The sequence below is a fragment of the Procambarus clarkii genome, chromosome 24, assembly GCF_040958095.1.
Source record: "Procambarus clarkii isolate CNS0578487 chromosome 24, FALCON_Pclarkii_2.0, whole genome shotgun sequence".
Taxonomy (NCBI): domain Eukaryota; kingdom Metazoa; phylum Arthropoda; class Malacostraca; order Decapoda; family Cambaridae; genus Procambarus; species Procambarus clarkii.
The window spans coordinates 24,924,986-24,950,936 of record NC_091173.1 but is presented as its reverse complement, the minus strand read 5'-3'; positions in this window follow the sequence as shown (position 1 = coordinate 24,950,936).

Here is a 25,951-nt window from a genome sequence, read left to right as displayed (position 1 = left end):
ATACCAGTTGATAAGCTGATGATAGAGTTCTGATGGTGTTGGAGAGCAACCTGATTGTAATATTATAGAGTATAGGATTCATTATTATTATATGTGTGTATGTATTGTGTATGTGCTTTGTATGTGTATGTGTAAATGTATTCCAATTTGCTGGTGTTTGCCCTTGTCCTAGTGAGGCTTCCCATGAAATAGTACGGAAGGAGAGAGAGAGAGAAAGAACCAAGAACCACTGCTGTGGACAGGGTAGAAGGTCAAAGTCAAAGTAATAATAATACTAATAAATACTTTGTCAAAAGTATTTGACTAAAGTCAAATACTTTGACTAATAAGTCAAAGGGGGATTGAGGAGATCATATCACCTAAGGAGAGAGTGGGGAGTCACAGCGGCTCGAGTGGGTGTGTGCACGTGACAACGAGGCTAAGTGTTGGAGCCGCATCCCCTAAACGTGTGACATTGAGCCCCTCTCCAAGAGCCAGAAGCGCCTAGTGTGATCTCCTAGCGAGGTTTAAGCACTCTACCGAGTTGTGGATTGGGTTGTCTGCAAAGGAGGAACAAAACGACAACACCACTAACACACAAACTATAATACCATTAAGTACTTCTACGTGCAGCAGGTTGACTATTAAGTACCCCCACGTGCAGCAGGTTGACTACTAAGTACGCCCAAGTGCAGCAGGTTGACAATTAAGTGCCCCCACGTGCAGCAGGTTGACCATTAAATACCCCCACGTGCAGCAGGTTGACCATTAAGTACCCCTACGCGCAGCAGGTTGACTATTAAGTACCCAACGTGCAGCAGGTTGGCCATTAAATACCCCCACGTGCAGCAGATTGACCATTAAATACCCCCACGTGCAGCAGGTTGACCATTAAGTACCCCCACGTGCAGCAGATTGACCATTAAGTACCCCCACGTGCAGCAGGTTGACCATTAAATACCCCCACGTGCAGCAGATTGACCATTAAGTACCCCCACGTGCAGCAGGTTGACTATTAAGTACCCCCCCGTGCAGCAGGTTGACTATTAAGTACCCCCACGTGCAGCAGGCTGACTATTAAGTACCCCCACGTGCAGCAGGTTGACTATTAAGTACCCCCCACGTGCAGCAGGTTGACTATTAAGTACCCCCCACGTGCAGCAGGTTGACTATTAAGTACCCCCCCGTGCAGCAGGTTGACTATTAAGTACCCCCCACGTGCAGCAGGTTGACTATTAAGTACCCCCCACGTGCAGCAGGTTGACTATTAAGTACCCCCCCCCCCGTGCAGCAGGTTGACCATTAAGTACCCCACGTGCAGCAGGTTGACTATTAAGTACCCCCACGTGCAGCAGGTTGACTATTAAGTACCCCCCCGTGCAGCAGGTTGACTATTAAGTACTCCCACGTGCAGCAGGTTGACTATTAAGTACCCCCACGTGCAGCAGGTTGACTATTAAGTACCCCCCACGTGCAGCAGGTTGACTATTAAGTACCCCCCCGTGCAGCAGGTTGACTATTAAGTACCCCCACGTGCAGCAGGTTGACCATTAAATACCCCCACGTGCAGCAGGTTGACAATTAAGTGCCCCCACGTGCAGCAGGTTGACCATTAAATACCCCCACGTGCAGCAGGTTGACCATTAAGTACCCCTACGCGCAGCAGGTTGACTATTAAGTACCCAACGTGCAGCAGGTTGGCCATTAAATACCCCCACGTGCAGCAGATTGACCATTAAATACCCCCACGTGCAGCAGGTTGACTATTAAGTACTCCCACGTGCAGCAGGTTGACTATTAAGTACTCCCACGTGCAGCAGGTTAACTATTAAGTACTCCCACGTGCAGCAGGTTGACTACTAAGTAGGCCCACGTGCAGCAGGTTGACTATTAAGTACCCCCACGTGCAGCAGGTTGACTATTAAGTACCCCCCCGTGCAGCAGGTTGACTATTAAGTACCCCCCACGTGCAGCAGGTTGACTATTAAGTACTCCCACGTGCAGCAGGTTGACTATTAAGTACTCCCACGTGCAGCAGGTTGACTATTAAGTGCCCCCACGTGCAGCAGGTTGACTATTTAGTACTCCCACGTGCAGCAGGTTGACTATTAAGTACTCCCACGTGCAGCAGGTTGACTATTAAGTGCCCCCACGTGCAGCAGGTTGACTATTAAGTACTCCCACGTGCGGCAGGTTGACTATTAAGTGCCCCCACGTGCAGCAGGTTGACTATTAAGTACCCCCACGTGCAGCAGGGTGACTATTAAGTACCCCCACGTGCAGCAGGTTGACTATTAAGTGCCCCCACGTGCAGCAGGTTGACTATTAAGTACCCCCACGTGCAGCAGGGTGACTATTAAGTACCCCCACGTGCAGCAGGTTGATTATTAAGTACCCCCCACGTGCTACAGGATGACCATTAAGTACCCCCACGTGCAGCAGGTTGAATATTAAGTAATCCCACGTGCAGCAGGTTGACTATTAAGTACTTCCACGTGCAGCAGGTTGACCATTAAGTACCCCCCACGTGCAGCAGGTTGACCATTAAGTACCCCCACGTGCAGCAGGTTGACCATTAAGTACAGCCTGAAAATAAAAGTTTTCGGTTGTTTTTTCTCACACCCCTCAAACTCACTCTCGAGTCACATCTGGGGTGTGAGTTTTCGGTTGCATATATAATTATATATATATATATATTATAAACAACAGAGGTCCCAGGACAGAGCCCTGAGGCACTCCACTCAAAACATTTTCCCCCACTCTGACTTAATCCCATTTGTACTAACTCTCAGTTTCCTATGGTATAGCCATGCCCTAATCCAACTTAATATAGCACCCCCAATACCATGAGCCTCTATCTTTTTAATCAGCCTTTCATGTGGCACTGTATCAAAAGCTTTGCTAAAGTCAAGGTACACAACATCACAATCATTACCAGTATACTTACCTCAACTTTGAGACTACATTTCAAATTTTCCCTAATACATATGGCTACTCCCCCTCCTCGTCAAATATTTATATCTGTGTGAAATAGTTTAAATCCGTTTACTTGATAAGCTGCTAATTGATCTTTATTTTCTACATCCATCCATGTTTCGGTAAGTGCAATAATATCTATTTTTGTCTGTGCAGACAAGATCATTTAAATCGTTTATTTTGTTCCTAAGACTCCTACTGTTAGTGTATAATACCCTAAGTTTATTGTTATTTTGAGGCCCTTCTCTTTCATTGATCATTTCGCCAATTTGTTTCTCCCACAAACACATACTTTTAATACCTCCTTTTTCCATGTCAATTCCCATACCACTATCTACTAACCGTTTAAACCCAAACAAACACCTACAACCACAGGTTTCAACGAGTTTGCAACAGCAACATCCCAGCCCTGGATTGATAGGAACATAAGAGAATAAGAACAAAGGTAACTGCAGAAGGGCTATTGGCCCACACGAGGCAGCTCCTATTTATAACCACCCAATGCCACTCATATACATGTCCAACCCACGTTTGAAACAATCAAGAGACCCCCACCTCCACCACGTTACCCGGTATCTAATCTTCTGATGATTATCTAATTTTCCTGCGAAATGATAGCGTGGTGGAGCTCCAACGACTCCTGTTATCGACCACGAACTTCGCTAATCAGAGTACTATTTCCTGTTGATAACTAAGAATAGTGATCACTTAAACCAATAAATTGACCGGTTAAAGAGCAGGGCCGCCCACCCAGAACGGGTAAGAATTATTTCAAGTAAACATATTCTTCTTTCCTTGTTATATGTTGAATAGATTGCTTACAGGTTATTACTTTGTCGTTACTCGGCAGGTGGCGACAAGGAGAAAGAAGGACTACATTATCTTGGTGCAGCACCAGACATTCCCGCTCACCATGAAGGCCTTGACCACGAGTGTCAGGCCACGTGACGGAGGAGTGTCTCTGGCCTATTACCACACAATATTCTACATAACAGCTAAGCTGTACTTCCTCCGTAACTAATACATTATTAATTAGTAGACTAACAATTGTAGCAAATTTCTATTAACTGATTAATTTCGATTGATAGGCTATGTGTATTAAACCTCCCCCCACAAAGTGTGTAAGAGGGAAAACTCCTAGCAGAATAATCTCTAAATATACAGTCCGCTTTGAAATCATACAGACAGCTTTGAATTAATAATAAATTATAATAAAATAAATAAATAAATAAATAAATAAATTCCTGCTGGGAAAAAATCCCCACATCTTTACTGAAGGTTGGTGTCTACAAGGCTAATTTCACATCAGAGTAATATGAACCATTCAGCTGATCGATGGTTTTCCTAAGGCAACCATACTTAACCTCAACACTTTTTCTGACAACCAGTCGCAATTCTATTTCTTCATACACTGTTAGTAGCAAGCAGTAGTGAATGTCCTTCCCAACTGGGTACTCAGAAACAAATAAATTAATTTATTTAGTTTATATATATTATATATATTTTATATATTATATATATATATATGTATATATATATATATATATATATATATATATATATATATATATATATATATATATATATATATATATATATATATATATATACATACATATATATATATATATATATATATATATATATATATATATATATAAATATATATATATATATATATATATATATATATATATATATATATATATATATATATATATATATATATATATATATATGAATGAAAACTCACACCCCAGAAGTGACTCAAACCCATACTCCCAGGAGCAACGCAACTGGTAACTACAGGACGCCTTAATCCGCTTGACCATCATGACCGGACAAAAGGAAGTGATAGCCGAAGCTTTTTGAACCACTTCCCCGCCTGCACTCGGATGGTAATCTTGGGCATAGCATTTTATCAAATCACCTCATTCTTTGGGGCACACGTGAGGAACACAAATGCGAACAAGTCTGAATTGTCCCCAGGACTATATGCGAATGAAAACTCACACCCCAGAAGTGACTCGAACTTATACTCTCAGGAGCAACGCAACTGGTAACTACAGGACGCCTTAATCCGCTTGACCATCACGACCGGACAAAAGGAAGTGATAGCCGAAGCTTTTTGAACCACTTCCCCGCTGGCACTCGGATGGTAATCTTGGGCATAGCATTTTATCAAATCACCTCATTCTTTGGGGAACACAAATACTCCCAGGAGCAACGCAACTAAGCGGATTAAGTGCGTCCTGTAGTTACCAGTTGCGTTGCTCCTGGGAGTATTATTTCGAGTCACTTCTGGGGTGTGAGTTTTCATTCACATATAGTCCTGGGGACCATTCAGGCTTGTTCGCATTTGTGTTCCTCACTTGTGCCCCAAAGAATGAGGTGATTTGATAAAATGCTCTGCCCAAGATTACCATCTGAGTGCCGGCGGGGAAGTGGTTCAAAAAGCAGTCACAATGACTCACATCAGAACGTGTCAACAATAAATGTTACAATTGTGGAGGAGACTACCCACATCAAGGTAATGTTGGTCCCGCTCAAGGTAAGAAGTGCTGTGAGTGTGGAAAACTAAGTCATTTTGGTGCTTTGTGTCGTTCCGCACTAAAGAAACCACAGGCTGTGAACATGAGTAATGTCCGAGGGTCAGGTCATAGGGGTCGAGGTGGCAAACACAATACTGCACCTCATATCCAGAATGTTAATAATGTATAAAACATATCATTACAGCCAATCTCAGATGACAGTAAAAGGGATTATACTTATGGAATACAAGCAATCACGGAATGGAATAATTTTCCAAACAACCCAGAGACTATAGTATACATTGCTGGTATTTGTCTCAAAGTTCTCATTGACACTGGATCAAACACTGACACCATTGCTGAGTGCCACTCTGACAAATTCAAAAAACAGTTCCCAAAGCTTGAGAACTACAATGCTAAAACCACTGCCTATGCTTCAGAGGTAGCCTTGCCAGTGATTGGAACTTTCACTGCAGAGATTACATAAAATAATTCAATGCTCATTACTACATTACATGTTGTCAGAAATGCAAAGGAGTCCCTGCTTAGTTACAACACTTCAACCAAATTTGGGCTTCTCCAGTTTTTTAATGCTATAGCAGTGGAATCTGCAAACATTGTTGATGCTATTGTTGCTGAATTCTCTGATCGATTTGAATCCATAGGTTGTTATGCAGATATACTTTGCTATCAGTATATCAACCCAGATATAATTCCAGTTGCCCAACCCCATCGCCGACAGCCATTCCATACTCGCCAGAAAGTCGATGCCGAACTGAATAGGCTGATGGAACTAGATATCATTGAACCAGTAACAGGCCCAACACCATGGGTAAGCCCAATTGTCACTCCACCAAAGCCGAAGAATCCAGATGAGATACGCATTTGTGTGGACATGCGTGTTCCCAACAAGGCAATAATGCGTGAACGCCATCCTACACCCATTGTAGATGATATGATCTACTGCTTGAATGGTGCAACTGTATTCAGCAAGTTAGATTTAAACAAGGGCTATCATCAGCTTGAACTTGATGAGGAGAGTCGCTTCATCACAACGTTTACGACACATCAAGGTCTGTATAGGTACAAGCGCCTGAGTTTTGGCATCAACAGTGCTGCCGAGGTATTCCAGCACATCATCAGCCAGGTATTGCAAGATATACCTAATGCTGACAACATGTCTGATGACATCATTGTTTATGGCCGTACCCAAGCTGAACACGACAAAGCTCTTCGTGCAACATTGCAACGCTTACGAGAAAAGAATCTGACGCTAAGCCGAGCAAAGTGTGAGTTCAATCAACATAAAATTAAATTCTTTGGACATGTACTTAGTGACAAAGGTCTGTCTCCAGATCCTAAGAAAGTTGCAGATATCAAGAATGCTGCACCTCCTTCAACGTCCACTGAAGTACATAGTTTTCTGGGAATCGCAAACACCTGTTCTCGCTTCATTTCAAATTTTGCTACCATTACCAAGCCTCTACGTGAGCTCCTGAAGAAAAATGCATCATGGTACTGGAGCAATATCGAGCCAAATGCATTTGATGCTGTGAAAGATGCACTAGTAGAGAATGCAACTGCTGCGTACTTTGACCTATCAATGGACACTGAGCTAACGGTAGATGCTAGTCCTGTTGGTTTAGGTGCTGTTTTAGCCCAACACAAACCTGGTCAACCAGATTCCAGAGCCTACACCAGCCGTTCTCTCACAGATGTTGAGCAACGATGCCGTCAAACAGAGAAGGAAGCTCTTGCTCTTGTATGGGGCTGTGAACACTTCAATGTGTATCTGCTTGGTGCACTCTTCACCACGGTAGTCACTGAGCATAAGCCGTTGGAGACCATGTTCAGTAATCCAAAGTCCAAACCACCAGCTCGCATTGAGAGATGGGCTCTTCGTCTGCAACCATACAACTTTACTGTGAAATAAAGGCAGGCAATCCTGCTGATTACATCAATCGACATCCTGCCAACAGTTTCACCATCACCAAGCATCAGCAAGTTGCCGAGGAATATGTACACTCTGTAACCTGTGATGCAGTCCCTAAGGCTCTCACTCTTGATGAAATCCGTACTGCAACCCTAGAGGACCCAACTCTGCAAGCAACAGTGGATACATTGACCAAGAAAAAGTTTCCACGCATCCCACACTCAGGAGTTGACTAAGATGCTTTCAAAGCTCTTGAACGTATCAGACAGAATAAAGTGTTACACAACAAGGTGACACCGTGCTGCGAGGTACACGTATTGTCATTCAAGCAGTTCTCCAGCAGCGAGCTCTGAAGCTTGCATATCAAGGACACCAAGGTCTTGTTAGGACCAAACAGCAGCAACGAGAAAAGATGTGGTTTCCTGGCATTGATCGTCAAGCAAAGGACATGTATGATGCCTGTGTCCCTTGCCAAGCTGCAGTGGATACTTCAAGACCAACACCTCTAAAACCTTCACCATGGACGGAAGTATCGATGGACTTCTGCGGACCGCTAACAACTGTAGAGTACTTGATGGTAGTCATTGATGATCACTCACGTTATCCAGAAGTAGAAATCATCACTTCCACATCTGCAAAGGCTGTCATCCCGAAACTCGACAAGATCTTTTCAAATTTTGGCATTCCTGAAGTTGTCAAGACGGACAATGGACAAGACTTCTACAAGACTTGCTGAACATATTGGATTCAAAAACCACCATGTGATGCACTACATCCTCAGGCATCTGGAAACATCAAGAGATTCATGCAACCTCTCATGAAAACAGTACGCTGTGCTCATGCCGAAGGACGATCCTGGAGACAAGCTATGTATGCTTTTCCCAGGAACTATCGTGCAACACCGCATAGAACACTGGGCAAGTCACCTGATGAACTCTTATTTGGACGTCCTATGAGGATCGCACTACCTGTCATGGCAGCTGAGGTAACGGATAAACGTCTTGCTTAGAAGGATGTACTAGCCAAAGGCAAAATGAAAATTACTCATGATCAACGTGCAAAGGAAGAATTCATTAAGGTTGGCGACTATTCTAGTTAAAAAGAAAAAAAAGAGGGAAAGCTAGATAAGCCATATGATACAAAACCATATAAAGTGATTAGTGTAAAAGGAACTATGGTAACAGCTAGTAATAGAGATCATAGTATAACACGTAATATATCTTATTTCAAAGTGATTCCAACTAGTGTAAAAACTGATGAAGTGCAAAGTCGTACAAATGATAAAGACAAAATGAGTTATAACTCAAAAAGAGTTATAACTGTACGACGCCTGGCGCGCACATCGCCTTGAGTCATGGGATTGTTGATAGATTTTTTTTTACGTGTTCTGACTGGTTCTCCCGGCAGAGTGACGGTGTCTGGCGCCGGCCGACAGGTGCCGGGAGTTGGTGGGTCTTGGTGGGCTCCTGGTGAGGTTTAATTCCCGTAGCCTTTCCTCGTAACTCACACCTCTGGGCACTGGGACTAATCTGGTGGCATACCATTGAATCTTCTCTAACTTTGTCTGGTGTTTAACTAGGTATGGACTTCAGGCTGGAGCTGCATACTCCAAGACTGCTCTGATATATGTGCTAAACAAGGTTCTGAATGATTCCTTAAACAAGTTTCTAATGAAAATTCTTACGTTGGCCAATCTAACACATGCCACAGATGATACACGTTTGACGTAGGCTTTTGAGAACAGGATCGTAATGAAATCAACCCCCAGATCTATCTCTTTACTTGACCCTTGAAAGATTTCAGCTCCCAGATGGTACCTTGTTTTCGGCCTCCTGCTTCCTTCACCTAATTTCATGACATTATACTTGCATATGTTAAACTTTTTCTGTACCATTCCTACAGTTTGTCCAGGTCGTCTTGTAGTCTCTTTCTATCTTCCTCTTTCTCGACATTTATGGACAGTTTACTTAACTCACTCTGATTGAATTGTCGGTCTAAGTTCATTCAATCAAGAGGAATTTCATACAAAGAATCAGGTGGCGACGAATGTACATCACTCTGGTAACCTTCTCCGGTTTTACAATACTCTGATGTTTAAGACATTCTCGGATACTCTGAGTGCAGTCATTTACCTCTGAAGGAGATCACTTGATTTCATTTAAATTCTCTACAAATCAAGTCACCTGAGAATCGTGATTGATATTCATCTACCATGACCGTGATTCTGTAGACGATCTTGTAGCATGAGAGTCGTATCGAGTTGTCATGCGGTACTCTGCACTAGTGGCCATATAGCTTGACTGACGCACTTCTGATGTAGACAAACTCTGGATGCAGAATGACTGGCAGGCCCAAGCTAGGCTTCACTGACTTTCCCGCGGGTACAACAGTCCAGTTTATGGTCCAGTTTATGAGTGGCTAATGAGATACAAGTAATGGTGCCTGATCCAATGAAAAGAGATTACTCATGTCAGTTAGGGCCATGACATCATGGATACGTCATGACATCATGGATACGTCATGGCTGAGGCCTACGGCAGTTGAGTAATTATAGATGGTCGACCCTTATTTCTCCTCCTCCTAACCACAAACCTGAAAATTTCCCTCTGACGCCTTCAAGGTGATGAAGCCGCGAGGTGCTAAACAACTGATGTATATATGTTCAGCAGCTCTAATTAATTTTGGACCAGGCATACAACCACACTTGTAATATCTTTGGTGTACTGATTATGTGGGCTGTCTGGAGTTACCAAATATGGCAGATTTAAGTTCCTAGTTAAAGAATTTCGACTTGTGTGTACTATTAGTGCACACACGAGAGTTCACACTGATTTATACAGTCATACACTTTATACAACTATGACAGCTGTGAAAAATCATTTTCTCAGAGTACAAGTACTGGAGAGCAAACGAAAGGCCGCGAGGAACACATAAAGAAAGGTGAAAGGTTGAGAACACGTGGTGCGGGTCGTGAGTGGCGTCGGCGTCATGGGAACGACCCAGCCCGGGAGAACTGACAACTGCAGCATCCTGCAGTACCTCCTGGCTGGCAGTTCTCCCTCTTCCAGGTAGATCCAAGGGCTCCATGTTGGCATGGCAACGGGACGGGAACCACACCTGAAAGAATAAATACTTGTAGTAGAGGAGAGGAGAGAACGGCCATGGTCCGTTCAGGCCATGGACGGACCATGTGGACGGGGATGGTCCGTGCAGGCCATAGACGGTGGACCATGTGGATGGTGAAGGTCCGAACAGGCCATAGACGGTGGACCATGTGGACGGTGATGGTCCGTGCGTACCATTGACGAACCATGTGGACGGTGAAGGTCAGTAGTAGGGATGAAGCGCCAGCTGTGATTTTTTGTTTTGGCCCCGGAAAATAGCCTTCGTAGCGGTGATTTTTTGTTTGGGGAAAAAATCCTCTGTGAGTCACAGGGTTTCCAGGTCAAAAATCCTCCATATGGCACAGGGATTCCAGGTAAATTTGGCCAGTCACTGATTTGGAATTACAGAGTTCTTATGAGAAAAATAATTTCCGAGATCTTAGAAGTTTGTTAAGAGTGTTAATGAGGAAAATAATTTTGGAGATCTTAGAAGTTTGTTAAAAGTTCTTAAAGGAGAAATGATTTCAGAATTCTTACCGAGAATAAACGTCATAAACAGTTATATTAGACCGTATACGTTTAAGTAGAAATTCTTACCTACAAACGAGGATGTCTAAAACTGTAGCTTTAGCAAGCTACATAAGATGTCATTAATTACCCAGCCATCCCCCTCGCACTCCCCGCATCACCTTACCTCTCACCCTCTCCCTCCCTCCCCCCTTCCCTCCCAAACCCCCTGCATCACCTGTTCCGACCTCACCACCCTAATCTTATCTTAGTGTCGCCGTAATATCTGGACCTCTCTACCTGTTTCCTTATGCCTCTCCTTCATTATCTTGATATTGTTTATTCATAATTCCATACAACTATTTTAGACATCGTAATGTTAGTTCCTTTACATTAAACGAGTCAGTTTTACACAAATCAACCGAGTCAGTAAGCAAGTTCTAGCTCCTGTCCCTGCCTTAGTCCCCTGTCATATATTGAAAACTAACAGTACAATTCCCTGAAATTTTAAACATTCTTTTTCAGACGTAGTAAATCAAATCAATTCAGTAAGCAAGCTCCAGCTCTTGTCCCCGCCTTAGTCCCCTTTCGTAGATTCATTACTAACAGTCCAGTCCCCCAAAGAACCATTATATTTCGTACATAGAAAAATAGATCTGAACACTTTTCACGTGCTAGCTCCTGTTCCCCGCCTTAGTTTACCAATACAACTTCTTTAGTATCCAATCAATTTCTTCAAGATTTAAAACATAGCCATATTTCAAACGTAGTACAATACAATAATTTAGTTACCGAGCTCCAGCTCCTGTCCCCGCTCCGTAGTTCCCTCGCGCATCTTCGTTAATAACCCATTAATTTTCATGCAATTTAAACCCGCCTTACTTCTAACTGAGTAAGTAAAGATAACACTTTTACCGAACTCTAGCTCTTGTCCGCCGCCTTAGCTCTCTCTCGTATCTTCGTTAATAACCCAACAGTTTTCCTGAAATTTAAAATATCTGTATTTAAGACACAGTAAATAAAGCCAGTGCAGTTACCGAGTTTCAACTCTCGTTCTCTGCCTAGCTCATTTGTACAAGTTCTTTAGTATCAGACCAAATCTCTGAGATTTAAGATCACCATATTTCTAACTTAGTAAAATAAATTAGGACGTTAACCGAGCTCCATTTCCTTTCTTTCACCTTAGATCATCAAACATAAATATTTCTGATCAAGTCCCTCTCCAGCCTAACTCTTTATCAGAGTAAACACCTAACCGCGCCTGCGTAATTATCTTTTCACCCCGTCCTGCCTTCCTCCTTATCTTCCTCCCTAACCCCCTCCACCTCCCTTCCCCATCACATCCAAGTCTCATAAATTTTAAATGTTGCTGTTAATTTACATTCTTTCCCCGTTCATAGCATATTCTCTGAAAGTTCAGATCAATACTTAGTCTTACATATTCTCTAGTTCTTTCCATTTTATATAAGACTTAAATAACTATTACCGTGTATCCTATCATATTTTAACATGACTCATATGTAAATATACCCAATTCCTTCCTTCCATTACAAGTCCCCACATGTTCGCCTCGCATCTCACTACACTTTCTTACTTACATGTTCTAGCATGTGTTCCGCACATCTCAGTACGGACGCTTACAATCTCTCTCAATCCTTTACACGTTCACATATGTTCTCCGCCTAAAGTTTACAATTGTTCTCCATCCCTCCACTACATGTTCTTACCTGTTCATTACAGTCCCTTTCATGTTCTCTGTACAACTTTTATACTCAATATTCATGTTCACTGTGTTCATCAACTTTTCTTTCATGTTTTCTGTGTTCTTTGTCATGTTCCCCATATGTTCTCTGTGTTCGCCATATTCTCTTACATATTCTTTAAAATCACATGTACCAAGACATTCTTTTTTTAACGTTCCTTAACTAAAATCATTCGTCAATCAACTAAAAACATAGTCACTTTCGTCATTTCTCAACTAAATTTATTATCCAATCAACTAAAAATAGTCAGAATTAACCTCGTTCAATATTGTTCTTAATTAAAATGACCGTTCTCTTAGCTAAAAAATTGTCAAGGAAACTTCTTTTTAACGTTTATGAAGATACATGTATTTTAAAAATTACGGAGCTCCCACCCCGTACAGACTGAACGACAGAGCAACTCTCTCTCAGATCAATGTTTATTTCACGTAAATTCGTTAATAAACACAAATGTTTTATGTCTTAAGCAAGATAGAAATAAGAGCTTCAGTTTAAATACATTACAATAGACATATTTATAGCTCAAGTGAAGATACATATGTTTTTATAGTAGCGCTCAGTAGCTTGTCGGGCATGGAGTGCAGACGCCTACGCACTTGCCGATATATTGTATAATTAACAAAGATACGCTAATAAAGCCTAAAATTTTATATGCCTCCAGAAAGACCGAGATATGAACATTATTATGATCACCAAATGAAATATATCATGTTCGAGAACAAAGATATATCAATTTTAAATTAAGTTTCGACTCTTGCTCGGGCGAGAGAGATGGGGGCAACTCGCCCCATCTATTGGAGATTCTGTCCACTAAAGACCCAAAGCTACTCAAACCCTCCTAGCATTATTTAAGTAATGAAGTAATATGGTATATTAACTCACTATAATGTGGGTGCTGAATGCAGAACATGAGAAAACATATATTTACTCCAAACTTATATAATTTCATTATGAAATAAGTAGCATCAAAGGAAGTCGACGGTCCAAGCGTCAATGTTGTGGAGCGACTTATCCAAGATATATCGTTGTTTGGAAAGTGTTTGTTGGCATATCCAGTTGTCGCACTTCTCTGCACAAATTATCACAAATTTAAATTATAATGTTAACAAGTAGAATACGTATTTTTAATAAAATCTAGCATAACTAGCCAGAAAACATTTAACATTTATTAAAAAATATATGTTTGGAAGTTAAATCGACTTCATAGGACAATAGTTTTGTTATATATACTCGTTATTCGTTGACATGCGTTCGCTACTTAAACTACCATGTACTGTACTTATGTAAAATCTCCCATGTCTCTTCGCTCATCTCACCGAACCCTACAGGCTCTGTGATATATTGTTTAATTAATTGAGATTCACAAATATAGCTTATAATTGTATATGTTATCAAAAAGGCAGAGCTTAGTTTAGTTCATTTATGATGCACCCCATACCCATCCTATGAGCGATAGTGGAGTGTTACAGAGGCACATAATGGGCTCAGGGACTGAGCCCCACAATTCATATAGCCAAGCAAGTTATAATCTTGATAAGCCAGTTACAAAAGTCAATGCACATTGTCACATCAACAATGGGCTCGAGTCCGACCACAAGTACAGTTTATAATTTAAGCAACTGACATATATGGAGGGCTAGTGTCACAATTGATATGTTTATCCTACACATAACCCCCTCTCCCCCATCCAATAGGCAGCGGTGGATAGGTTACAATCAAGTCGTTTTTTGCGTTTTATTCAGAGATTAGATCTTATTGGGTGAGGAAAGATATTCATATTTAAGAGAAGGCTTCTTGGCTGATGCTCTCCATTGATGGAAAATATACAACCTTTTGAAAATCAATGTTAGTTTGATCTAGATATTGTAATTAACGAAAGTATTTATGTCATCAGAAAGGTAGAAATATAGGCTACATTTAAACAGGCCATAGATGGACCATGTGGACGGTGATGGACCGTGCAGGCCATGGACGGACCATGTGGACGGTGATGGTCCGTGCAGGCCATGGACGGTGAAGGTCCTTGCAGGCCGCGAACGGTAAAGGTCCGTGCCGGCCATGGACGGTGATAGTCTGTGCAGGCCATGGACGGTGAAGGTCCTTGCAGGCCATGGACGGTGATAGTCCGTGCAGGCCATGGACGGTGAAGGTCCTTGCAGGCCATGGACGGTGATGGTCCGTGCAGGCCATGGACGGTGAAGGTCCTTGCAGGCCTTGGACAGTGATGGTCCGTGCAGGCCATGAACGGTGATGGTCCGTGCAGGCCATGGACGGTGATGGTCCGTGCAGGCCATGGACGGTGAAGGTCCTTGCAGGCCTTGGACGGTAATGGTCCGTGCAGGCCATGGACTGTGAAGGTCCGTGCAGGCCATGGACGGACCATGTGGACGGTGATGGTTCGTGCAGGCCCTGGACGGACCATGTGGACGGTGATGGTTCGTGCAGGCCCTGGACGGTGGTGGTCCTTGCAGGCCATAGACGGTGAAGGTCCGTGCAGGCAATGGACGGACCATGTGGACGGTGATGGTCCGTGCAGGCCATGGACGGTGATGGTCCGTGCAGGCCATGGACGGTGAAGGTCCTTGCAGGCCATGGACGGTGATGGTCCGTGCAGGCCATGGAAGGTGATGGTCCGTGCAGGCCATAGACGGACCATGTGGACGATGATAGTCCGTGCAGGTCATAGACGAACCATGTGGACATTGATTGTCCGTGCAGGCCATAGACAGACCATAAGGACGGAGATGGTCCGTGCAGGCCATGGAAGGTGATGGTCCGTGCAGGCCATAGACGGACCATGTGGACGGTGATGGTCCGTGTAGGCCACGGACAGACCATGTAGACGGTGATGGTCAGTGCAGGCCATAGATGGACCATGTGGACAGGGATGGTCCGTGCAGGCCATAGATGGATCGTGTAGACGGACCATGTAGACTGGGATGGTCCGTGCAGGCCATAGACGGACCATGTTGACGGTGTGGTCCGTGCAGGCCATAGATGGACCATGTGGACGGTGAGGGTCCGTGCAGGCCACAGACGGACCATGTGGACGGTGATGGTCCGTGCAGGCCATAGACGAACCATGTGGACGGGGATGCGTACCATGTTATGGCTGACGAAAGTGGTTCGTTCAGCGAAGTAGCGTCGGGACGGTAGGATTATGAGGTCTGAGTAGAGCGTTCTGGTGTTCCGGAGCAAAGAGTTGTTCAAGAGCTTCCTCGCTTGAATATAGAAGTTCAGCGCCGCCGGCATCTTCGCGGATGTCCAATGGAGCAGCATTCGTGATGTCAACAATTTTCTTGAGTATTTGGGGCCCGGTGAATCTGGTTTTCCCCAGAAACCGGACTTTGATGCGGTTGATCATGATGATTGTGAATCTCTCTATGACTACCGCATCACTCGAGATTGTCTACCGTCTCTTCTCGGTATAGTACCAAGATGGGAGTGGGAAGTGACAATCTAGAATGAAGCTAATCTTTTGCCCTATGTTTACCCACCCGGCAGTGCTGGGTGCAGGAGAGCGTTTATGTTGTGTTTGCTTCAAACTTGAATCCTGCTCCCTGCTCAAGTTTTCCGCATCCTCGCACCAGACTTCCATCCCCTGCTTGCCTGCCCTAGGGTCTTCATTTCGTTTTAATTCTCAATTAATATCCCCATTGTAATGCCCATTCATCCACTTGTATACCCCTATAATATCACCCCCTAATTCTTTGCTTTTCTAGAGAATCTAAATTAAGATTTGTCAATCTCTCTCTTCATATGAAAGGTTTCTAATTTGTGGGATTAACTTTTATCCTTCACTGGACGCATTCTAGTGAATTTATATCTATTTTATATTATGACGACCAGAACTGAACTGCATAATGTTACGTACCCCTATAAGATACATAAGTAAATAAATTAATTGTACATTTATAATTGTGTGTAAATTACAAGTATGTATATTGATATACTTATATGTTCTATGCAAAAGAAATTTCATGTTACAGTGTTGGCGTTAGGCCCAACGTATCGTGGGAATGATTGTTTTATTTCTTTGTGTGCTCAGTTTTCCCACGGGAACTAATGATTTATATGTGATCATATGTGGGTAACAGAGGTGAATAATAATTGAGTGAACTGTATCTGGCAAATTGTCGTGGGATAGTCCGTTGCTGGGTGAGCATGCCATTATTCCCCTCTGTATGCGTATTTTAATTACTTTGTAAAGAAATAATTACCTTATTTTTGTATATCAATATGTATTAATTATTCATTAAGTTAGTTTAAGATTACTCTTGTCACAATGTATTGCTCCATTGTTGAAATAATAAATATTGTAACTTTGGCAAATTGTTCGCGGGGCAAGGCAATGTTTTTGACTCCCGCGTTATTGTTATTCAGTAGCTGATCCGGAACCAGAGAGTTAGCATCTTGTGGTTATAAATGTATAAAAAGTTATACATTTTTGTTCTGTCATAGCCATACATATAATAATATTAATTTAATGTCTGGAAGATACAGTGATATTTTTAATGTGATATATTGTGACCAAATAATCATCTGTTTGCTATTGAGATTTATGTAATATATATCTATATAAGCTTTTGTATCTATTCTTTCAGTCCTAAAGGAAGATTTTTATTTACGTGCTCATTACTTATCAAGGGGTTATACTGGTGACCCGCTCTTGTGAACAGCAGTTTTTTAGTAACCCTAGACCTTGTTGTTGTTAGCTGTTTCAGGGTCACGAGCCGTAACGTACGATAGGTAACGAAGAGTTATGGGGGCCTGTGCCGGGAAATATTGTTCCCATTTAAACTTAACTGTGCTAATCTAACCTTGCCTTCCTAGGTACCAGTGTGTCAAGTGTCTGTGTGTTTCTTAAGAACTATTCCATGTGCCAAGCAAGCCTTCCTGTGTGTCAAGTAACAACGTTTCACGATTTTGAGGTCAGTCATCCTATATATTTTGTTTGTGCAGTGAGGCCAAGCGAATTTTCAGTGTGGTGACAATTTTACAGTGAAGTGTAGTGCAGTGCCATTGTTTTAATTATTGTTGTGAATCAAGTGCCAAGTGTTAGTAACGATGGAGGAGAAAGTTGCATCATTGGTGGCTCACCCAGACTTTGAAGGGATTCAGAGCCTTAAAAAGACTGAGTTAATACAAATGGCAAATCATTTGGATTTGACCGCCAACAATAGAATGGTTAAGCCCAAATATTGAAAGTCATTGTGACGCATTTTGTTGAGAATGGAGAGTTAGAGGAAGAAGTTCTAGAGGAGTTAAGAGAGGAGTCGAGTGATCAGATGACGTTAAAGCGTCTTGAGTTAGAAGCGCAAATAGCATATGCTAAGCTTGATGCTCAAAAGGAACAGAAAAAATTAGAGGCTGAAGCTCGTCAAAGAGAGATTGAAGCTCAACAGAGACAGCAAATATTAGAGGCTGAAGCTCAGCAAAGGGAGCTTGAGACTAGGCGTTTAGAAATTGCGGCACAGTTGCAACTAGAAGCCACAAAAAAGCAACAATTAGAGATTCAACAACAAATGGCTGACACTAACTTAAGGCTTGAAACACAGCGTATGGCAGCTGGGCATGGAAATACTAGTAATGTTTCAACAAATAGTGATAATAATCCCATCAGGATGAATACGTATATAGAGTTACCCAAGTTTAATGAGGAGGATACTGAGGTTTTCTTTGCACATTTTTATAAAATTGCCATCAGTATGAACTGGCCAAGGGATCAGTGGGTAGCCATTATGCAATCTCAATTTAAGGGGCTTAGTCAGGAGGTTTTTACATCCCTACCTGACGCTCATAGCTTTGATTATGAATTTGTAAAGAAAAGCATCTTTAATGCGTATCAATTAAATCCAGAGGCACACAGGCAGAAGTTTCGGAACCTAAGGAGGGTAAGTGATCAGACAATAGCAGATTTTACTCGTCAGAAGACGAATTTTTGCAACAGATGGTTAAAGTCACTTTTAGTCACTGATTTTGATGCTTTAAAGAATCTTCTTATCATGGAAGAAGTATTGTCATGTCTCCCAGACAAGTTGTCTACTTTTATGGCAGAACAAAAGAATGTAACAGATATTTATGAGCTGTCAAAGCTCGCTGATGAGCACGAGTTGTTGACTAAGGCCCAATTTACGGCCACTTCACCTAAGCCTAGTCGTAGAGTAAATTATAATGCTCACAGAACTCCTTATCAGTATAAGTCTCCTGGTGCGACAGTTACTCCCGTGAACTCTTCTCTTACTAACCCTAAGATTGTTACTCCATTGCCAGGATCATCTAAGCCTAGTAATGCTAATTCTAAACCGGCAGTTGGTTCTACCAGTGTGTCCACTGTCAAGCACTGTACACATTGTAAGAGAAGGGGACATGAGATTTCTTCATGTTTTAGCTTGCATCCTGAACTACGGCCAACTGGTCTTATTATGAGTAAAGGATTGCAACCTATTAATTCTTCATGTATTACAGTCAGTCCCAATTGGATGGCTGAATTTAAACCATATATTTCCACAGGTACCTTATTATGTAATAATGGTAGACATAAGGCTGTTCAATTACTCCGTGAAACTGGAGCGTCACAGTCTCTTATTACCCAGAATGTACTTGCGGATGTTGACACCCGAGATCTTGGTGAAGTTGTGCTTCTCCAAGGTATTGCAGGTAGTGTGCAACCGGTGTCCTTAATGCAAGTTAACCTTGATTCTAACTATACTTCAGGATGGTGTAATGTTGGTGTAAGTAAACAACTGCCCATTCCTGGGGTAGACATTATTCTAGGTAATGATTTTGGCAACCGAAAGGTTGTAGGGCCCAAGTGTCCCATCATGTTCACTAAACCCAATAATGTATTAGCTCAACCAGAAGCAGATGATGATATTATTTACCCTGCTTGTGTTGTAACTAGATCAATAGGACAAACAGGTGAGAGTAATCCTGTCTTCACTGAGGTTGCTGTTCCCAAGACCAGGACCCCTTCAGTAAAGGAGTGGGAGGTGGATCTTGAGGATTCCTTTATGACTCGACTGGATGATGAGAGTGAGGCCGTAGTAGAAGCCCCGCCGAACCTAAACCACAAGGAAAGTGAAGGTGAGGAGGCTGAACTATCTGTACCTTGCCCGCTTGTCTCCAGTGAACCAGTTGTCGAGAGTGAGGCCGAAGTAGCTATGACTCCATTTTATTCTGATCAATCGGGAAAAGAGATCAAGCTACTAGGTTCTCGCCCGCTCGCTGCTGAGTCTGAGTCATTGCCCTTAAGTGTTGTACAGACTACTGATCCTAGTTTAATTAAGTGTATTTCTGAGGCTCCTGATAATGTTGATGCATTGGAGGAAGGGACGGGTTTCTTCTTCAAGGATCGACTTCTGATGAGAAGGTGGAGACCCAAGGGCACTCCCTCTTCAGATGATTGTGAGATTAGAACCCAACTCGTTGTCCCCAATGAGTATCGTAGGCAGGTCCTGCAGGCTGCACATGACGACCCCATGGGAGGTCATCAAGGTATCACCAATATGTACCATAAGATATGTAAATATTTTTTCTGGCCTAAGTTAAAGAAAGACGTGGTCAGATATTGTCATAACTGTGTACCCTGTCAAATTGTTGGTAAACCAAATCAATCTGTACCAAGAGCACCATTGCAACCTATTGTAGTTCCTGATGAACCTTTTACTCATGTTGTAATTGATTGTGTTGGTCCTTTACCTAAGACTAAGTCGGGTAACATGTTTTTGTTCACTTTCATGTGTATGACTACAAGATTTCCTGAAGCTTATGCTCTAAGGAATACCAAGGCTCATAATCTCATCAAGTGTCTTGAAAGATTCTTTTCGTTGTTTGGAATGCCTAGAGTTATTCAGAGTGACAATGAGGGAAATTTTGTTTCTAAAGTTTTCAGAACTTTTTGCGAATCCCGAGGGATTCGGCACAAATTATCCAGTCCATATCATCCACAAAGCCAAGGTGGGCTTGAACGTTTCCACCAGACCTTAAAACAAATGTTGAGGACAACCGGAGAAACTCATCCACGTAATTGGGATGAGAATCTTCCCTTTGTGTTGTTTGCTGCTAGAGAAGGGCTACAAGAGTCATTGGGCTGTTCACCTTTTGAACTAGTGTTTGGTCACCAAGTAAGAGGTCCTCTAAAAATGCTACAAGAAAAGTTATTGGGAGATGTCTCTGTTCATCAGAGTGGATTGTACTTGAGTGAGGTCAAGGACAAGTTGTGTCGGGCTCGTGAGTTGGCGAAAGAACATCTGGGAAGGACTCAACAAGCCATGAAAGTAAGATATGACAAGAAGTTCAAGGCTAAGCTCAGGTCGTTTGATGTCGGAGATTTGGTGTTGGTGTTGAAACCTCGTATGGGGACTTCCATGTCCCATAAGTTCGCAGGACCCTACCAAGTGGTGGAAAAGGTGGGAGACCTAACTTATAAACTAATTAACCCTAATCTTTCAGAACCTCAAATGACTGTGCACATTAACAGATTAAAAGCTTATGTTGGACCTGGTGTAGTAGGTTGTTTTAGTCGGGAAGAGTTACCACCTGAGGATAATTGTAATGAGGGACATGATGTTAATATTCAACTTCTCAGTTCCAGTTCCAATGGCAGGGAGATGCTATGTCATTTACAGGAGGAGCAACGTGATGAGTTCCAGGTTCTGCTGGACAACCATACATCTCTGTTTGGGGAGGTTCCCACACAGACCCACCTCATCACACACGACATTCAGCTCCTGGACAGCACACCCATTCGACAACATCCGTACCGAGTGAATCCCGAAAAGAGGAAAATTATACAAGCAGAAGTGGAATATCTGCTCCAGCATGATTTCATTCGGCCAAGTCAAAGTACTTGGAGCTCTCCGTGTTTGTTAGTGCCAAAACCAGATGGAACCTGGAGATTGTGCGTGGATTACAGGAAACTGAACAAGCGCACTACTGTGGACGTTATTCCTTTACCCTTGTTGGAGGAATGTATTGAGATCATAGGACATGCCGAATATGTAAGTAAGCTTGATTTGTCAAAAGGGTACTACCAAATCCCATTAACAGAGTATGCTAGGGAGGTTACTGCTTTTGTTACACCTGATGGTGCGTATGAATTTAATGTCATGCCATTCGGTTTGAGAAATGCACCTGCTACTTTTCAAAGACTCATGAATTTCTTACTCAAGGATGTGCCAGATTGTAGGGCCTACCTTGATAACATTGTTTTGTACAGTAAGAATTGGGCAGATCATCTCTTAGGCCTTAAGAACTTGTTTACCGTGTTGCAAACTGCAAAGTTAACCATAAATATGAATAAGTGTAGTTGGGCAAGAGGTACAATAACTTATCTTGGACACGAGGTAGGGCAAGGTAAGATTATTCCTTTACAAGATAAGATTCAATCCATTGTGGACTACCCAGTGTTAACCAATAAGAAAGGAGTCCAACGGTTTATTGGTATGTGTGCATACTATAGGCGTTATTGTAGAAATTTTTCCACAGTGGCTGCTCCTTTGACAAATTTGTTACGCAAGCAAGTAAAGTTTCTGTGGACACAAGATTGTCAGAATGCTTTTCAGAACCTAAAGGGCATATTGTCCACATCACCTGTTCTTGCTAGTCCCCAATTTGATAAACCTTTCATATTACACATTGATGCGTCAGATGTTGGAATAGGTGCTGTGCTTATTCAAGTTGGTTTAGATAAGATTGAGCATCCTGTGTATTATTACTCTAGAAAATTTAATGCAGCTCAGAAGAATTATTCCGTGGTAGAAAAGGAGGCGTTGGGTCTTATATTGTCAATTAAGAAGTTTGAGATTTACTTGTCAGGAAACAAAGTGTTAGTATTTACAGACCACAACCCCCTTATCTTTATAAATATGATGAAAGTCAAGAACCAACGAATTCTGCGCTGGTCATTGTTTTTGCAGGAATTTAATGTAGAAATCAAACATATTCCAGGCAGGCAAAATGTTAATGCTGATGCTTTGTCAAGAAGCTTTGATGTACCATAAATGAAATGTTTCTTTTTACTTAACATTTTTACTTCGGAAAAAATGCCATTGATCTTCAATCCATTGCATTTTTTTTCTTGGAGGTGGAAGTGTTACGTACCCCTATAAGATACGTAAGTAAATAAATTAATTGTACATTTATAATTGTGTGTAAATTACAAGTATGTATATTGATATACTTATATGTTCTATGCAAAAGAAATTTCATGTTACAGTGTTGGCGTTAGGCCCAACGTATTGTGGGAATGATTGTTTTATTTCTTTGTGTGCTCAGTTTTCCCACGGGAACTAATGATTTATATGTGATCATATGTGGGTAACAGAGGTGAATAATAATTGAGTGAACTGTATCTGGCAAATTGTCGTGGGATAGTCCGTTGCTGGGTGAGCATGCCATTATTCCCCTCTGTATGCGTATTTTAATTACTTTGTAAAGAAATAATTACCTTATTTTTGTATATCAATATGTATTAATTATTCATTAAGTTAGTTTAAGATTACTCTTGTCACAATGTATTGCTCCATTGTTGAAATAATAAATATTGTAACTTTGGCAAATTGTTCGCGGGGCAAGGCAATGTTTTTGACTCCCGCGTTATTGTTATTCAGTAGCTGATCCGGAACCAGAGAGTTAGCATCTTGTGGAGTTAAGTTATACATTTTTGTTCTGTCATAGCCATACATATAATAATATTAATTTAATGTCTGGAAGATACAGTGATATTTTTAATGTGATATATTGTGACCAAATAATCATCTGTTTGCTATTGAGATTTATGTAATATATATCTATATAAGCTTTTGTATCTATTCTTTCAGTCCTAAAGGAAGATTTTTATTTACGTGCTCATTACTTATCAAGGGGTTATACTGGTGACCCGCTCTTGTGAACAGCAGTTTTTTAGTAACCCTAGACCTTGTTGTTGTTAGCTGTTTCAGGGTCACGAGCCGTAACGTACGATAGGTAACACATAATCTAAATGGGGCCTAACAAGAGCATGATATTGCTGAATAAGAACATCAGGTGTTTTATTATTAACGCTTTGAGAGATAAATTCCAGTGGTTATACTTGCCTTATTTCGAGCATTTATGCATTGATATTTTGGTCTTAACAAAATATTAAAAAACAAAAGATTTAAAAAAAATTGGGGGGGGGGGGTGTTTTTTTTTCGGCCCTAGTTCTTTGCCTTTCTAGAGTATGTAAATTAAGCCTTGTCCTGGGTAAATATTGGTTCGGTAGCTGGGTTATTTATGGAACTAGTTGACACATTGCATGGTGGGGGTGGGGTCTCATGATTGATTCAAACGTGGGATGGACATGTATATGGATGAGTTTAGGTGGATATAAATAGGCGCTGCCTCATGTGGGCCTGTAGGCCTTCTGCAGTTATGTTGATTCTTATGTGACGATAATCTCTTTCAACAGAGATTTGGCCTGCTCTTTCCTCCATTATGTTACTTCAGTAAGTCTATAACATCAAAATACTACATTCAAGAGTAGTATATATATAGTAGAATACGTTTCTACACACGTACCCTACACTCGCTCTCCATGCCCCCCTCGCTGTTGGCGCACCACCCTCGTCGATCACCAAACTACCACTTCGAGCCAGCATACTTCCCATTGGTGAATCGGCGACTCCACTCGACTTCAGCGCCATCTGCATAGCCGATGACTAAGCGTGCACTAGCAGTTGACTTTAGAATATTCTGTGCTCTCAAGGCTGATACTTCTATCTAGCATACGCTCTGTGTATTAGTGGAGGTTTTCAGCCAGCCAATATTCTCAGCATCTTTTACTCATTTTTTTGTCTTGTTCATTGTAGAGTAACGTAACCAGTATTATATTTTGTATTGTTTTTTGTCTCTGTATTTTTGTTTAATTCGCACTGTACATAGCCAAGGGATTATCTCTGTTTATATTTGTTTAAAGTCAATTAAAGTTTCATTGTTTATACAATTTGTTTTGCGTGTTTTTCCCTTTTACTTGACCACAGGAGGCAACAGCCAAGTAGTCAACTTTTTTTTCTCTTTTTTTTTACTAATACGATTGGCATTGACACCAGCCATTGGGAGGACTGCCTTACACCTACATTTTCCCATCACACTTATGATCTTATGTTAAATTCTTACTAATCATAACTCCCAGGTCCCTTTCGTAATCCGCCTTCACAATCTCAACACCCCTCTAGCTCATATCTTGTAACTGTCATCATTGCCGAGCTAAAAACCTTACCTTTGCCAGCATTAAACTGCATCTTCCATTTTTTCACCATTTCAAAACCCTACATAGATTTTCAAAACCCTATTTAGAGTATTCTTCCATGTTTATTTCCATCCCGATTTTCGGATCGTCGGCAAATTTGCAAATATTGCTGCTCGAACCTGAATCTAAATCATTTATATATATTATGAATTCAAATAGGATTACGAACGTGCTCACTTTAACCCATGCTGCGTGGGGTTTTATTCCCAAATAGCTGAATCTAAAACAAAACACAACGACAATAACAGAGGTCCCAGGACAGAGCCTTGAGGCACTCCACTTACAACATTTTCCCACTCTGACTTAACCCCATTTATACTAACTCTCTGTTTCCTTGGTATATCCATGCCCTAATCCATACTTAATATAGCACCCCCAATACCATGAGCCTCTATCTTTTTAATCAGTCTTTCATGTGGCACTGCAAAGCAAAAGCTTTGCTAAAGTCAAGGTACACAACATCACTATCCTTACTACTATCAACTGCCTCAACTATGCTGGAATAAAAAGATAGCAAATATGGTAAACACGAACGGCCATTTGTAAAACAAAGTTGTGAATCATTTATTAATCTACATTTTTCAAGATGAAGACGAATGACATTTGCAATTATCAGTTCAAGCAACTTTTCCACAATAGACGTTAAGCTAATTAACCGATAGTTTGACGCAAGTGATCTGTCTCCTTCGTTGAAAACTGGTTCAACATTAGCAACCTTCCACGACTCCGGCACTCTGACTGACTCTAATGATTTATTGAATATGGACGACAACGACTCGCAAAGCTCCTCTTTGCATTCCCCATGCACCCTGGCAAACACTTCGTCCGGCCTGGGGATTTGTTTGGCTTGAGTTTCACTATTTGTTTAATAACATCCTCCCTGGTAA